Raw genomic sequence first — 17,606 nt, 5'->3', positions numbered from 1 at the left:
ATTGGCATAGTAAGCTCTCAGTTAATAACTGTGGAAGTGCTCATAAGAACACTAAACTGAGAAGCAGGCTCTGTCCCAGTGGGGATGTAATGCCAGAAAGAAGAAGAACTTGCTTGATTTCATCGACCTCATTAATGGTTAAGATGAAGATGAGACGAAGCCTCTCCGCAAATTTTCATGAGCACAAATCTGGCGACATTCGTTTCTCATTCGAACTGTTCAATTTCCAGTGCAAACTTTCTGGCTTTAGAATTGTGCTAATTGACAATTCGAAATGAATATTCGTTCTATGTTCATTTCAATATTTTATAATGTTAATATTAAATTTACTGTTTAATTGCTTATGGAACTAAGCTTAAAATCAGTTCCGAAGTTTCATTGATGTATAAAGAAAGCGCTTGTCCTAAAATTATCCACAAGCCACGGATGTCCGCTTCCTTTCGCAAACACATGTTGACTTTCACTTGCGTGAGAATAACGTGAGTAAATTTAAACACAACAACACCAACCACAACAATCAATGTGGGAAGTCCGTTGACGACAACATGTGGGTGACGTAAATTGTATATAAACACCATGACAACAGTTTGCAGAAACGCCGGCATTCCCGATAAACCAGAGGCGATAATCGGTTTGTCTATTCTTAGTGAACTAGGTTAGGTTTAGTGCACTGCGCATGATCTCAGAAAACATCGTCGAACATGAGACAGAAAGCTATGCCATTGCGAGTGAAATGGGTAAACTGTGTGTGAATGAAACAAATTTTAGTTAGCTATTTCGCATCTCGGCTTGTATTGATATTTTCTCTTATACTGCTTGAGATTTGCTCGGACTACAAAACAAGCGCAGAATTGCTATGATAATGATTCTAAGATTAATTTTGATAACATTTTGAGGCTGTAATCCAAACAATATGTGAATCGTGTGCTGTTCAAGTTTTTAATATGATTTATAAAAAACTTTATTTAATATTTCGATGTCGAATCACTTCAGCGCAATATAATTGAAATTAATACAAATTAACAACGCAAAAGAGGAATATAAATTTAGGTTACTATAATGTGCTACTTAACTAAAAATAGATGATTGATTGACAACGTTCCCAAACGTTAGTTGTATCTTCGTTAGCGTCTTAGCATATGTGTTGTATGATGGGCCAACTTTTGCAAACATGTAAGGTTCAATTCACGATCTTGGTTTGCCGCCGTACTTCAAATTATCCAAAGTACGTTGTTGAAGGCTTAGATAGTTGTATCATTGCCAACATTCACGATGTCGTTCAGTATCATACAAGTCTTGTTTTATACATATAAGAGAGGTTGAAATCTTTCTGTTGACGCCAAAAGATCTCTGTTAAGGCTTTTTGTTATGAAGATATGTAGATGTTCCCTGAAGAACCGACATTTCCCATATTCGTTTATCGAAAAAAAAAAAAAATAATAAAATGTGGGCTTAACAATGTCAGGTTATAAGGAGTTTCTCTGTAAAAATCATGTGGCCTGAGAAGTACGAGAAACAAAAATCTTCATTACTCTAAAACGGTTGTATCAATATGCTTCAATTTTACACAACAGACTCTCATTGAAGTATTGTTTCGAAAATCGAATAACCGAACATGAGACAAATATGTAGCCTGATATATTTACATAGGTACGTGGGTATGGCAACACGTCGAACCCCCCTTGTAAAAAATGATGCAAAAATATCGAAAAACATTTTGGGGAAAGAATACCGAGAGATTTTGGGTTGAGAGAATAATCTACATACCGTAATCCGGGGTAACATTGATCATTTTTTTTTGAATATTTTCTAAATATTTCGTTTGATAATGCAAATGTTGCAAATTTTATATCTTTAAAACAAGTACTGCCACCCATAGCTCGTTACTGTATACAGCATTTTGTTTTTTGAAAGATTTAAGCATGTTTAAAAAAAAAATTTAAGTGATTTTTTGATTTAGCTGATATGGGGTAACATTGATCACCTTTGTAAACAACGTTCGGTAATATTTAAAATATCGTTACTTACTTAAATCATGGCTCCCGAAGCCGAATATGAAGGCCAAATGCTTACAAGTCATTTACTTTTAGAGTTATTTTAAAATTCAAAACGCTTCGAACCACGGAATACGCCTAAAGGTAGGCAATTTCCTAAGGGAATTCTATATTCTTTGCAGTAATTCGTTAGTGCTCCTTATTTGAGCATACTTATGAAAGTTTTGACATCGGAATCGTTTTTGGCGATGCCATTTTTAGTAAGAATTGCATTTTCCTTGCTCGTATCGTTTGCAGAACTTATGTGAGACATGAATCTTCGGCAGTGTCATCCTTACCCATTGAAATCATTGTTTCGAAAAGTTACCAAATTTACGCATAAGGTAAACGCAATTTTCGCAAAAATCTTCACTTTCATTAGCTCATGAATATAAGAAAGAGAAGCACCATTTATGATTTCGAAATACTCCATCAATAAAAGATGCTACGAACTTTTTACGAGATGAGTCATTCCGATCAATGTTACCCCGCTGATCAATGATACCCCGAATTACGGTCAACTCAAAAAATAGTTTTTTTCCGTGTATGCTTTTTCTCAGCGATAAGTTCATAAGTATACCGGCACACATATCTGTGTGGCCAGAAGATCTCGGAAATGCTCCTGTGGCCGGAGTTGGTGAGTTGTGGTGAGTTACTGGTACCGACAAAAACATAATTGAATCCGTTATTCGCTGAGCCGTGAGGGTTATAGTATTTTTCCTTCACTCAGGCCTATACGGGTTAGACAGTTTCACAAAAATCAAAATTTCTGGGATTCAACCAGTCACCCCCTACTCCTAGTTGCAATACTAAAACAAGCTACCAGACAAATTTTCATCCAATTTGGAGAAGATTAGGAGGTGCCTCAAGTCGAATTTGTGTTTTTTGGCTATTTTTTACATTCCAAAAATTCTAACGAGGATTTGGAAAAAGTAAAATCAAAATAAATACCACTAGTTGAACGTATTTTTAGTACTTTACAACTTGTGAGAACACTGTATGCCGATTAGAGATAGTTTTGACCTCATAAAATTGATTTCTGTTCATTAAAGTACCTGTAAAACATACATTTCTCTACAGTTTTTGTTCTACAAGATTCTTAACCGCATGCCTAATCATAAAAGTTCAACCGTAGTATCATTCCTTTGTTATTTCTGACCATTATTGTAGTACATCATTTTTGTATCCGAATTACAGATAAATTGTAAAAAATCGTCGGAAGTACGACATTCCTTATTCCCCTGCATTTAGAGCTGCTGCCAAATGGCGCAATTGCTGACATGTTACAAAATTGAACATAGTAGCTTTGCTTTTTCAATGATGGATGATGATTGAAGAAAACAGCTATCAAATGTCATCAACGCAGTCGTGTTTCAAACAACATTCGCATTTGATGCCAAGTAATTACATATGAGATATAGCCTCGAGGTTAAGCTTCTCGACTACCGATCTTGAGGATCGGAGTTCAGTTATGATTCTTTTTTTTTTTCGAGAGAAACCAATGTTTATTATAATATGCATATTATGCAGCATAGAAAAAGGATTAAAGGCGCAAATCACTACTTGAGCATTTCTCTTCATTCACTTAGGAGTGGGAGATTTTTGTGAGTCCTATGGACCGATGCACGAGTTCACTAATTTGACGTTTGAGCGGTGCCGAGTTCACTCGTTGCCATGGTCACGTAAATAACACGGCACCGCTCAAACGTCAGATAGTGAACTCGTGCATCGGTCCATTGATTATCTGAGTCACAAGATGCACTTTTGAACAATGAATCGTGATGAATTTATTTGGCCTCAAGTCATTTGGTCCATGGCAAAAAACAACACTCTAAATGAACTCCCGTAATCTAACTCTGATCCTCAAGATCGGTAGTCGAGAAGCTTAACCTCGGGGCTATATCTCATATGTAATTACTTGGCATCGACTGCGTTGATGACATTTGATAGCTGTTTTCTTCAATCATCATCCATCATTGAAAAAGCAAAGCTACTATGTTCAATTTTGTAACATGTCAGCAATTGCGCCATTTGGCAGCAGCTCTAAATGCAGGGGAATAAGGAATGTCGTACTTCCGACGATTTTTTACAATTTATCTGTAATTCGGATACAAAAATGATGTACTACAATAATGTTCAGAAATAACAAAGGAATGATACTACGGTTGAACTTTTATGATTAGGCATGCGGTTAAGAATCTTGTAGAACAAAAACTGTAGAGAAATGTATGTTTTACAGGTACTTTAATGAACAGAAATCAATTTTATGAGGTCAAAACCATCTCTAATCGGCATACAGTGTTCTCACAAGTTGTAAAGTACTAAAAATACGTTCAACTAGTGGTATTTATTTTGATTTTACTTTTTCCAAATCCTCGTTAGAATTTTTGGAATGTAAAAAATAGCCAAAAAACACAAATTCGACTTGAGGCACCTCCTAATCTTCTCCAAATTGGATGAAAATTTGTCTGGTAGCTTGTTTTAGTATTGCAACTAGGAGTAGGGGGTGACTGGTTGAATCCCAGAAATTTTGATTTTTGTGAAACTGTCTAATACGGGTTAAACAGAAAAATTCTAAAAACTATTTTTTATAGTTCTCAGAGACATTATAACTGCTTTACCCATAAATCTAATTTATGGTGTTCCATTTTAAAGTCAAAAAGGCAATGGACAAGGATTAATTATTAATTAGACTAGCTTTATAGCCATTGTACAAATCGCTTTCTCTCCCACGTTTTTAAACTATTTGACAGGCAAAACATGTTTGCGGAATCCATCTTCCGGATACAATGCCAAATCCTCGTGGTCAACTGCTTCGTGTCCTTGGCCCGCCAATTATTTTTGTACACTATGGTACTGAGGGAGCCGAGGAAATCCTCAATGGGATGGCACAGCAATATGGTTCGAAGGCGGCAAAAACCTCAAAAATCAAAGTTGTTTTCTCCGAACGGTAATATTTTTCCCGACTTCCTTATCATATTGGTGGTTTAAATCCAAAGTTTTAGGCAGATTCATTGAATTTTGAATTTTATACAACTCTTTAAGTGGGCCGTGGACATGATTTTTCGAGAAACTTAATAATTGCGATCCATAATTCACCTGCTATTTATGAATTTAAAGAGAGATCAAACCGCCGTAGTATCTTCAGAGAAGTTGTTTGTAGATACATAAAGTACACCTGAATTGAATAAAAAATTTTATTGAATTTATACAAAGTAAATTAAGGCAAAAAAAATCTTCAAAAAAAACATATTATTTTCTATAAAAGTACCCTAAGACATTCGTAGCCCTCGATGAGAATAAGCTCATTCGAAAGCTAAAAATAAGAGCTTTCAAGTAGGGAACAAATTATTTTGTGAAATCTTGCGATAGACCACTTTCAACGCGGTTGAATGTTTACGGAGTGCAATTCTAGTTGAATAATAACAATTCTGTGATACGCTAGTACGTGCATTGCAATCGAAGTAGCCATGATTGCCATGGGGCTCTGCACTGTTTTGATTTTACTGATTTCATGGCAGAGTGAAAGAGAGATGATGATTTTTGTGCAGAGCCCCATTCCTAGAAAGAACGAATAACTCGCACCAATATTTTTCTTCATCTTCTTATTGGCGTTACGTTCCAACTAGGACAAAGCATGCTTCTCAACTTATATTTCTTATGAGCATTTTCGCAGTTATTAGCTGAGAACTTTCTTTGCCGATTGACCATTTTTGCATGTGTATATCGTGTGCCAGGTACAATGACACTTTTTGCCCTGGGAAGTCGGGAAAATTGCTTTACGAAAAAAATCTTGACCGGTGGACCTCGAACCCAGGATTCTTAGCTTGGTCTTGCTGAATTGCTGCGCATTCACTGCTATGGCTCTCTTGAACCCTACACGTACAATATTTTGGCATTCGCATTATACCTTAATTAAATATTGTCCACACTTTCATTTGGTATTATTATGGTATTGAAGTGCTTTGAATTAAAATTTGAACTGTTACTGAATCCACCAAATAAATATGTAGACATGACAATCATGCTGAAACTGATGAAATGGATGACATTGAGGCAGGGTTAGATCTGAGATATTTATGGATAAATTCTGCATGAAATTTTCACAGTTTTTCAGACATCGCATGAATTTCAACATATATTTTTAAGTGATTTGTCAAAACACGAGTTCTTAGTGATTTTTTTTTTACAAATTTGGATAATTGGCATATTACAAAAATAAAGTTGCAAATTTGAACGATATTAACTATTTTCCATATGATAGTTTTAGTGTATAGCTTACATAAGTCAAGGTCAAAGTCATAAGTTCTTGTCAAAAATTTCACTTCAGTTAGGCATGAAAAAATTATTCAAAAATATATGTTAAAATTCAAGCTATGCCTGACATGCTGTGAAAATTTCAGTCAGTAAATAACTGAGAACAAGCCTGCGCAAGTTGACCATTTTGTACGGAAGATTGAAAAAATTGTAAATGTATTGTTCAAACCTTTATATTCTAATTATCAGTCCAAACATTTTAAAATAAAGGTCCATAATACCTAAATATGGCATAAAATACGTTAAATATATGATTTCAGCTATTTTAAGGAGAGTTTGAGGTTTTGTCCGACATTTGTCCTAGATCGAATTTCTGTGCACAGGGACAAGTTGGTTGGGTTTCTTTCTTTTGGCACGTACGATAATACTGTACAACAAACAAATCGGAAATCCTTCAACATAAATTGTCTTATAATAAAAACCCAAAATCATAAATAATATGTACATATTTTTGGTATTTTTCAAAGTTTAGCTTACTTTCTGGAACATTGTATTTATTTCCAAATACAAAATGTTCAAGCTAGAATCTGGATTTCAGTTGATTTCAAACTGGATGAACTGTTTTCTTCGTGATGGTAAAGAATGATTACAAATTACTCTATAGTCATGTATGAAACAAATAAATTAAATATTTTAATGCTATCAAATTTGTTAATTATTTTTGGGAAAACTGCTATTCCTGATAAAAGATGCTCGAATCTCATTATAGAGTCTAAAGAATAGTCGTCAAATGAAGCAATGGAAATCTCACATAAATTAAATACCTAAGTAGATGAGTCTGATATTTGAACAATGTAATCAAAAACAAGAAGCGAAAAAAGCAAAATTGCGCTGCTTTTAACTCATTTAGATGTGTGTCAAACGTGATTTCGTATACATATACTTACATTATTTATATTAACTGCTATCGTTTGAAATATCCCATCAATAATTCATGCTTCGACTGCCTATATTCCGTTGTTTGCCTCTTCCATACAATTATTCACAGCTCAGGTTTTGTTTATTCGTTTCCGGCACACTTCTGTTACATTTTCCACATGCATGTATATCCCATGTGGCTCATAATTCATAACTTCCCTAACGATGACCACTAACTAAATATGTTCACGCACGGCACTAGACTAGAAGCAGAGAGCATCGATTCTTGATTTTCCACTTTCGCACCAAACAACACGCAGCATCTAGCTTTCCCAAAAACAACAAAAACATCGGTTTTCATTTTCACTGTTCAGCACACCACACTGTTCCATCTTCTTTAGGTATGCCAAGAATAAGCGACGGGCGCAGGATGGGCGATGACCGCGAAAATCGCAGAATCTGCTTCACGTTTTAAACTAGACCGGTCGATGATCGGGATATTTAAGTTTTACTTCGAAATGCGTTTGAAAAGATAACAATGTTGAATCCGAAAAGTTATATTATTTGATGTACAAAGTTGGCAAATATTTTGCCAGAGACGTTATTATTAAGTTTCTTCGGGAATCATACAAGTAATATTTCTACACAATTTTAATGTTTTTTTTTTCAGGATTTCACCGAAAATTCTTGATGTTCTGGACAGTAAACTTGTCAAACATATTGTTAACAATTCATTAATCATAATCCCTGAACAGACACGAGTGCCATGCAAAAATGGTAAAGTGTCTTTAATAATAATAATAATAATAATAATAATAATCCCTGAAATTTCTATGCATAATCAAGAAACAAACTGATCCTGCTGATAACTTTGAAAGATTGAAAGGTTCTCACTAAATTTTTGGCGAAATGTACCAAGTGTCAAAACTCAAACATGCCTGGAATTTCCTAAGAGTACCTTCAGAAATGATCCTAGTTTAATTTTCAAGCTCGCACTGAAAAAAAAACACCATAAAAGTAACGCTAGACTTAATAAACTCAGGTAATATTAGAGCTAATAAACTGTAAGTTATTGAGATTACTGAGAGATTTACATTGATGATATTTCGTTCACATCTATGTAACTTGGAAGAAAATAAAATAAGTTATCAACATTGGACTGGCCCTTAAGCAAAAAAGTTGTAAAACTCAACGGGGCACCCCCTAGATATGAGCCTTAGGGTAAGAAAAACGCTCTCTCAAAATTTCAACTCAATTGGTTGCTCCACCAGCTGGCGCATTCGATTTGAAGTTTGTATGGGATATTCGTCTCAAATATATTGAAAATTGGTCCTATGTCACTGTTTCGTTCCGTATACTAATTGTTCGCGTTCAAATAAGCCCAGAATGACAAATACACTAGTTGATACCCTAATGAACATAATTGCAGAAGGTTGTATCTGGATTTAATCTAATTTTCATTACTCTTTCAGTTGTTGAAAGTTAGGCTTAGATCAGCACTCCCGTACAGTCACTTATATGCATGCGACATGTGCCTCAGCTCGCCCAGCGTCATAGGTGGCTATGATGCGCTTAGTGGCTACCTCCAAGCTATGTTGAAGAAATACAAGCAGTAATGCATGATAAACTTCAGATGGTTAAAACACCAATTTTATCAATTTTGATCATGGTACAATCTTCTACAATATTCTTCGCTATTACATCAAGTAGTGTTTTTGACATTCTGGGTCCAATTGAACGCGATCATCAATTTTCCTGAATCAAACAGTAGATGATGTGCTGTTGCCCATATGTTTGAGCTGAAAATCCCATATTAACTTCAATTCAATTGCGCCAGCTCATGGAACGACCAAATGAGCTGAAATTTTCAGGAAGTCTTCCTCCAATCTTAAGGAATAATCCTGGGGGGTGCCCCGTGGAATTACACAACTTTATTTTTCTCCCATACTGAGCTGGGCCAGTCATGTTCATTCAACATTTCATAAACATTGAAAATATCGATAATCTGCAACTGGATAAAGAAAGATGTCGATACCTCAGATTCATTCAACATTGAAGAAAAAACTCACAGAAGTAGTAGAAGTAGCCATACCCAAGAAATATAAGTAGTTGAACAACAGTTTATTCAGCTTGAATATGTTAACAGGGATTTGTTTAACTCTTATTCCACTAAAATGTTTGTGTCCATGGACCACCGGTTGGGAAACCCTGATTTAATTTTTCGTGATCTTTGAAACGTATTTTGCTCAAACAATTGCCTTATCGGAGATCGCTATATTGAGAAGACTATGTGCTTTGTTAAGGTGAAACATGTCGGAATCTAAACATTGCTGTCCTTAGTGGAGGTAGCTTCAGTTGTGGCGGTAGTATGTTTTGCGTGTGTCGAACTAATAAATTACTGTGATATGTTTCTATGATGTACAATATAACAATGATACAAGCAATCGGATGATATCCATAAAATTGAATCTTAAAGCTATTTAAAACAATCATTTTGCTTAAAAATGTTGCCCCTTTGCACCTATTATGGTTTGTTAGTACTAAGGCGATTCAGAATTTAAAAATGTTTGAAAATCCAATCTCCCATATCTTTCTTACCATAACATAGAGTTATGTGAAATTTTCAGCTTTAGTTGTTTAACTTTAATAAAACTCTGCTAAACCCAAAAAGGCTTACACTGTAGCAGGTCGTTGAGACTGTACCATTTCTAACTCTTTTTGATGAGATGCTAAGGAATAGTTAATGATTTCTAGTATTTTTTACCACAATTCTGTAAACTCATTGGTTTTCGGAAGAGATCTTCAAAAAATGTTAATATTTAAATCGATTTCTTATTAGATGCTTTGTAGATTCTTGCATGAATTCTTACGAGTTGGTGGATTGCTAATGCACTTTTTCAGAAGTATTTTTTACCGGAATACTGTAAAATCGTTAGTGTTCTGGAGAGACCTTCAGGAAAATTTACAATTTATACCAATTTCTTGTGAGATGTTTTGTAGATCCTTGCAGGATTTCTTACGAATTAGTGGGTTATTCATACATTTTATAGTAAATTGTATAAAAGCTCCTTGACTGTTTTTACTTGAACTTCTTAGCAAACTCGTAGTGATTGGTGAAAGGTTGTGCTGAAAGGATTTCGGAGGAAACTCTTGGGAGATCTAGGTGGCTTTCTTTAGAAATTCTGGGCAGATTTATCAACTGTTCCTGTTTGGCTCTGGAGATACTTGTGAAGCCTCGTTAGGAATTCTTACTTTTCTAGCCGTGATGAGATTTTGTATAAATTTCCGTATATTTACAGCGAATTCTTTTGACCATTTTCAGTGAATTTGTTTTGAGATACTTTATAAATTTATGGCCAAGAAGCCTTAGGTATTCTTCGGCAGATTTTTGGTTTTGTTCTTGACAACATTAAAGCAAAATTTTCAACAGACCATGCCATGCAATGCCTGTCACATAGTGTTAAAGCATTTTAAGAAAAGCAATTAAACTTTACTCTTTTGTGGAAATATGCCATAAATTTCGATATACTCTGTGGTATCGTCCACTTGACTGAAACATGAAGGTTATTTTTACCATGCCAAATATTCTCAGCAGAGGATCGCAAAGTTCGACACATAATTTGAATTGATAATTGAATATATAAAAAATCAAAGGCACGATCTTAAAAAACCTTTAATTAGTAATTGGAGCAGACTTTCAGTTCTGAAATTTTAGCAGAAGTCGATGAAAAAGGTTTTTTAAAGATTTTCCAATAATTTGTCAATAGTTGTTTTATCAGCACTGTTTCAAATTTGCAGGTTCAAAATCCTGCGGTATTCTAAAATCGAAATTAATTCTGAAATAACTCAGATCATTCTTCAAACTTGAATATTTTGTATGAAAAAAAAAAGATTATGTGGCAAATGTTTTGAATAATTTAGTAGTACAATAGCTAACACCCAAGAGCAAGCAAGAATTTTCAAAACTCTATAGTAATTGGATTCAAATACCTGCTAAACCTTCTACTCTATTTAATCGAATATGTCATTAGCATAAATTTTCAATGGTGAATATAACTGCTTCAAAATTCAAAGTCGAATATTTTGAAAGTCAAACAAAATATCAAAATGTTCTATTAAATGTGAAAATCCGGAAATTGTTTAGACACCCCGTAGTCAGATGATTCTACGAGAGGAATATTTCCCATTTAAGGAAGTCCTATAGGTATTCTCACAGAAATTCATCAAGGAATTTATCCAAGAATTCCTCTACGTTTTTCTTTACCGACTTCAGGAATTTCTCCATCAACTCTATTTTGAAACCTTCCAAAGATTCTTCAGGGATTTATCCTGGAATACATACTGGGATTTTTCCTTGAACTCTTAGAGTTTCCTATACGAATTCCTTCAGATATTACTTTAGAATGCCCATAAGACCAGAAATTACTCTAACACCCTCAATCTCGTTTACAAACAACTTTCGATCAAATTATATTAGTTGCAATCCACGGTCCACTTGATTTTTCTGGCGTAAACGAGAATGCAAGACGGTTTTCTATCGAAAGAGTATTCGAACGTAAACAACAATAGGGGTGTAAGAATACTTATAGAGATTCTTGCAGTAATTACTCTACGCATCTCTCTCGATGAAAATCAATTGAAGTTTTTACCAGGAGTTCTTCTAAGACACTACTAAGCAATCTTTATAGGAGTTCCATCATATAAACATTTCTCAAAGAATTGTAGCAATTGTATATCCAGGAATTATTTCCAAAGAAGTTTTCTAAAAGTTTTCTCATATAATTCTTTAGGGAATGCTCCAGTGATTTTTTTATGAATAATTTTTCAGATATTTCTTAGATTCCTCTGACGTTTCTTTATGCACTCATTACAGATTTTTTTTCTCCATATCTTCTCCAATATTTTACTTTTTTTTCCGCAGATCTGTAGGAGTTTTTTTTTCAAAATATTCTCGCATAAATTACTTTAGAGATTCTCCCTACGGTCTCTTTTGGAAACAATCGTGTTTTAAAAGATCAGGGATTTATTGAAAAAATAATGCTGGAATTCTTCTATAAGTTTAAAAAACCGCTCCGCCATTTTTTCATATGTTCATGTATGACTTCCTCCAATCATTTATCTAAGATACGCTCCAAACATAGTTAAGTCGAAAAATTAATGCAAGGATTCCTTCAAAACCCCTGCCACTTTTTTTATTTACAAAGGATTACATGAATATAGATACTTAAATTTCTTCAACAAATTTATGAGAAGGTAAACCGCTAAGGATTACTCTTGAAATTTATTCAGAACATTCTCAATAGAATCTTCTAGAGTTTTTCTAGAAGTTTTTACAAGGTTCTCCTTCATCGGCTTTTGCCGGAATACCATCGAAGATACTTCTTCGACATCAGTCAATGGTTTAACTAAAGTTTTCCAAGGAAAATCTCTTAAGGATTGTTTCAGTATTATTCAACAGAATTCTCTAGTAAATTTTGTATTATTTTTCATACTGTAATTTCAAAACTGTATGTGGTATCAGCAAGAATGCTTTTACGAAAGTTCTTAGGGATTTATGAAAAAACACTGTTAAAAGACACTACACGTTAATGCTTCCAGTGGGCAATTTGCCCTTTGAAGGAAGCACCACACTATACAACGGACTAGCATGCAACGCCCAGTGGCACAGTAGGAAAACATTCCTCTCGAAAAGTTTTTCGGTCTGAGGCGGGAATCGAACCCACACTCCCTAGCACGATGCGGCTAAGTGCCTTGGTGACACTAATCGCACGACTACGAAGCCCATAAATTGTCAATCCTTGTATGGTGGCTATGGAATCTTTATGAGCGCACCTGTATTTAAAATGGTAATTTTTAGTGAAATGATAAACCATATAAGTAACCATTTCTGAAAAAAGTCATTCACCAAACAAACCGCTTGTTTTTTCATCAGAAAAATGTATGTAGAATGTAATGTAAATGTAATTTTTAGCAGCTACTTTTTGCACATTTTTATTGTTCTTTGCCAGCGAATGGATGATAAATTTCTAAACTTGTTATTGATTTGACAACTTTTATTGAATTGGGAATTGTATTAACAGAAAAAAATCGCATGGTATGTATACTGTTATACTTTTATTAATATTTATATGCGTTATTGTTAGTATTGGTATTGAGGTCTTCCATAAACCACGTGGTTATTTAGGGGAGAAGGGGTCTGATCAATGACCACGGTCCATACAAATTTCAAAATTTGTGTGTGGAATAAACACCACGAGGGGGAAAGTGAGAGTCTGAACATCAACAAAAAATGCCCATGTCGTTTATGGTGGGTTTGTTGATGTTCCTTACAGTATTATTATCTTGCATTCGGCGAAAATGTATTGTGTTTGTTGGAAAAATGGAGTGGTAATAGGAGTTCCACCAACTGTAGATATTCCTCATAGTGCTCCTTCAGATATTTTTCCAGGATTCCAGCAGCAAATTCACTGAACTGCTCACCTCTCACATGCATAAGAATAATATCGCCTATGACACCGCGTGTAAATTTGTTCAAAAATTATCATGATGCACTAGTTTTTAACTCAAGAGCGGTCGCGCATTTAACCATCGAAAGTACCACCTCGCTTGAACTGTGTATGAAAAGCGAGCTTTTTCAAAGGTGCGTGTACTCAGTACACGCATGCGACCGATCTTGGGTTAATTCATTCGAAAAAGTAAAACCTTTTCTGTCTTTCTCTAAAAAAAAATTCCAAGTATCCTCAAAAATTTGTTCGCAAGGAAATTTTTGTATGAATCTTGTTTGTGTTCATTTAGAACTAAACCAAATATTCGTTTAAGAGCCATTCTAAGATCTCATAAAAAATAGGGATACTTCAATATACTTCAGGAGTTCTTCCAAAAATGCGTTTCTTCAGGTATTCGTCCAAAAACTTCTCTTAAGATTCCGCAACGATTTCAACCAAGATATGCTCTTAGGATTCATCTCAGAACTCCTTCAGTAATACTTACAATAATGCTCACAAGATTTGTTCTTGCATTTCTTGCAGAAATTAAAAAAATAAACATAAGATGAAAAAAAAATAATCAAATTTTTCAAATATTTTCTGTTAGTATCCCATTAGGAGATGCTTCTGCAATTTGCTAGTAAAAATGTTTCCATATGTGTTCTAGCAAAGATTTCATCAGAAGTTTTTCCAAGTTTTTGTATCATGATTTGTTGCAAATATTTCGTTAGAGATTTTTCAAGATTTGAATTATTGTGGTGATATATTAACTGTTTTTAAGGGGCCCAGATAGCCGTAGCTGTAAACGCGCAGCTATTCAGCAAAACCAAGCTGAGGGTCGTGGGTTCGAATCCCACCGGTCGAGGATCTTTTCGGGTGGGAAATTTTCTCGACTTCCCAGGGCATGGAGTATCTTCGTACCTGCCACACGATATACGCATGCTAAAATGGTCATTGGCACAGTAAGCTCTCAGTTAATAACTGTGGAAGTGCTCATGAGAACACTGAGAAGCAGGCTCTGTCCCAGTGGGGGCGTAATGTCAGAAAGAAGAATAAGACATTAACTGTTTCATCGTTTTTATTGTAGTTTATATTTAGGCGCCCAAATTTCACTAAAATTCGACGCGAAAATATTCGGTATGAACTTGGGTGTTGGGTTGTGAGTTCAAATCCCACTGCCCGGAGTTTTTTTTCGTAATTTTCTCGTATCTTAGAGCATAGTTGTATTATCGGCTGTTACAAAGAAAAGCTATACTGAAGGGGTTTGATTCCCGATCAGTTCAGGATCTTTTCGTATAATAGGAAATGTCCATGTCTTCCTTGGGCAGCATCGTGTCAGCCAAACGAGACACACGAGACGCCGGAAAAAAGAAGACAATTTTCAAACATTTTGGTGTTCAATTGTTTCCACGCCGATGTACGCCGCCGTCACCGCCGCCAAAGCTTGTTAACGGCGTGACCCCAATGACGCCGCCGGTACAAAAATGCCCTCACGCCGCCGCCGATTAAAAATATCTCGGCGCTAGTTTTAAGGTTTTAAAAGACACTACACAGCTCCTTCAAATTTAGCTGGCAAATAAGTTTTACAAGAGCAGTTGAAGTCATCTACAAAGCCTTTTAAAGTGGTTTTAGTGGTTAAAGTGAAAATCTAGAGAACTAGACATCAATTCTAACTGAAAACGTGATCGAATGGTTACTCGCTGAAGGTGACCAATCGATCAAGTTTTTAGCTTGAATAGATGTCTGATTCTCTAGATTTGTGATCTTTGAAATTTGAAGTTTGGTTTCGATTCGTTGTAAACTATCGTTACACTTGAGACATGTTTGAATCCCAATAATGCAATGAAGTTCCTTATTGTGGGCAGAACAACATGTTAACGATGGATTGAAAAACAACAATTAGGTATAGGTGTTCATAGTTGACGACATTGGATTGTGGTTCGATTTTCAGTCGAATGCATGGAGTACCTGGACTGCATTTACATTTGAACTCAAAGGTTTGATAACTTCAAAATGTATGATCATTAGATAAATGTAACAGCACTGTTGCGTCTGTCCATGGAAGGTTGGGCCAGTCTAGCTAAACCAGCCACTCGCCGAATTGCGTAACAATAATATAGAGCAGGAGAGCACTATTCTGACACTGATGGTTGGCGGGCGCTGCTCCCGTATAGAGATGCTATGCTTCGATTTAAAAATAGCCCCCTCGAAGGTAAAAAAGTCGTTGCGAAAAAGAAGGATCCTTTTTTTCTGCCGATTTTTACGATCTTTTTCTCTATAGTGCAGACTTCTTTGATCTTCACGCGAATTCTGATTGGCTTTTCCCTATATCTCGCACTGTTGGTCGTTAGTCGCTGCACATGAACATCTTCTAATATGACCGTGAAATACCTCACTCGTCACGGTGGATTATATTTAACTGGGCTTGAACATTTTCTTCCTGTATTGGCACGGTGCGGGGATTATGATTCCATTTTTTCTCTATTATGGCCAAGAGATCGTCTCACCTCGCATTGCTTTGTGGGCAACGACGAAAATTTTCGCACCGTGAATCACTCTAGTAGGGTACTCTCTTGTCAGCTTCGGCTATTTTTGCTGCTCCGGTTGCCAATGCTGAAATTATATCTTCTTGTGTGAATTTTTCTAGACCTTTTTTCCTATACTTTTCCGGACACTTAAGACACTACTTCATATTCGATTTTCGCTTCGATTTCCAATCTAAGAATATATTTCACCCCACTTAGTCGTACTTTTACATTAATTCAACTATTCGATGAATTTCGCTCGATAAAAATGCACGGAAGGCTTCCGAAATCCTTAAAATTGATCGCAATTGTTCTGCGAAGGAAAATTTCTTCGATTTCGCAGTGCACTGCAGGCAGGTCACACTTTTCACCAATTTTCACTGTGGTGCTTCTTCTTGTCTGGTGGCTTTTCTGTCTGGCGCGTGGATTTTCCGATGTGCTAGAGTGAGAAAGCAGTGCCCCCCGGGGGTTTCCCGTACCGACGGACGGTCAAACGTGCGCACGCGGTTAAATGCGATCCTAATCCGGCACCGAACGAAACTCGACTAAAATTGTGTGATCGATAGGCTAGAGACTAGAATGCTGCCAGCGCTGACAGATCACACGGCATGGGAAAATCTAGCAGATCGTGAAAAGCCGTGAGAAAACGAGGGGCGTCTCGTGAAAACGTTCACTGTGGGCTGACAACGATTCGTAAGTTTGTGGTGCGTGCGCTAGCTCTACAGAGAAATGCATGGATCACATCACTAACTTAAGGTTGCTACTCTCAGATCCTTACTTAATCTCTCTAAACCAAAAGTCTTCCCCATGACAGTTGTGGAAATTCAGAGGATTCAGTCCTTTACTATGCCCATGCTCTTGACCGTATGGACGTGGCAGCGCCATTATTGGTTTTCAAATATTTAGTGCTCGATTTGTGCACATTGAGAATGGTTTGCTGATCCTAATGCTAATCGTACACTGAATCAAGTAATAAGCTTGGATAAAAGATAGTTAAAAAGAGTTTTTCTGAATCATTTTTTAATACAATTCAAAATACTTTGAAGAATTCTTATATTTTAGATAAAAGTAAAATAGCAATATAACATTATACACATGTACACACGTTATATGGTCGGCGTTAAGTCAGAGTGGACCAAATACAAAACTTGAGAAAATTGGATAATTCTTTCATTAGATGCGAAATTACCTTACCTCCATATCACTTTGATTAGATTTGATGAATGTTGTAAACTGCGAGAGATATGTAAGAAATTTACTGTGGATGATCAATAAAAATCCATAAAAGTATGCAGTCAGAGTGGACCAAGTGTTTATTACTATAACAGCGAAAATGATCAGCGCGCTGATGAATGCGAGGAAATGAAAAACGTTTTCAAGTGATTTGT

General features: G+C 35.7%; 1 protein-coding gene across 11 annotated transcripts in view; it reads right to left on the bottom strand.

Moving 5' to 3' along the window:
- The window catches only part of LOC5573391 (myosin-2 heavy chain), a 36,409-nt gene extending 19,650 nt beyond the window's left edge, over positions 1 to 16,759 (bottom strand). For 3 of the 11 annotated variants that reach the window (XM_021846374.1, XM_021846375.1, XM_021846373.1), the window contains exons 1-2: positions 16,201 to 16,759; positions 7,238 to 7,535 (exon numbers count right to left, since the gene is read on the bottom strand). The gene's annotated coding sequence lies outside the window, so the exon portion shown is untranslated. The remainder of the gene's footprint in view (positions 1 to 7,237; positions 7,536 to 16,200) is intronic. The other 8 variants (XM_021846368.1, XM_021846366.1, XM_021846365.1 and 5 more) reach the window with 8 other exon arrangements.
- Between the last annotated feature and the right edge of the window lie 847 nt (positions 16,760 to 17,606).

Source organism: Aedes aegypti, chromosome 2 (genome assembly GCF_002204515.2).
Source record: "Aedes aegypti strain LVP_AGWG chromosome 2, AaegL5.0 Primary Assembly, whole genome shotgun sequence".
Taxonomy (NCBI): Eukaryota; Metazoa; Arthropoda; class Insecta; order Diptera; family Culicidae; genus Aedes; species Aedes aegypti.
The sequence above is the reverse complement of the archived record's forward strand: the minus strand, read 5'-3'. Positions and strand labels throughout refer to the sequence as shown.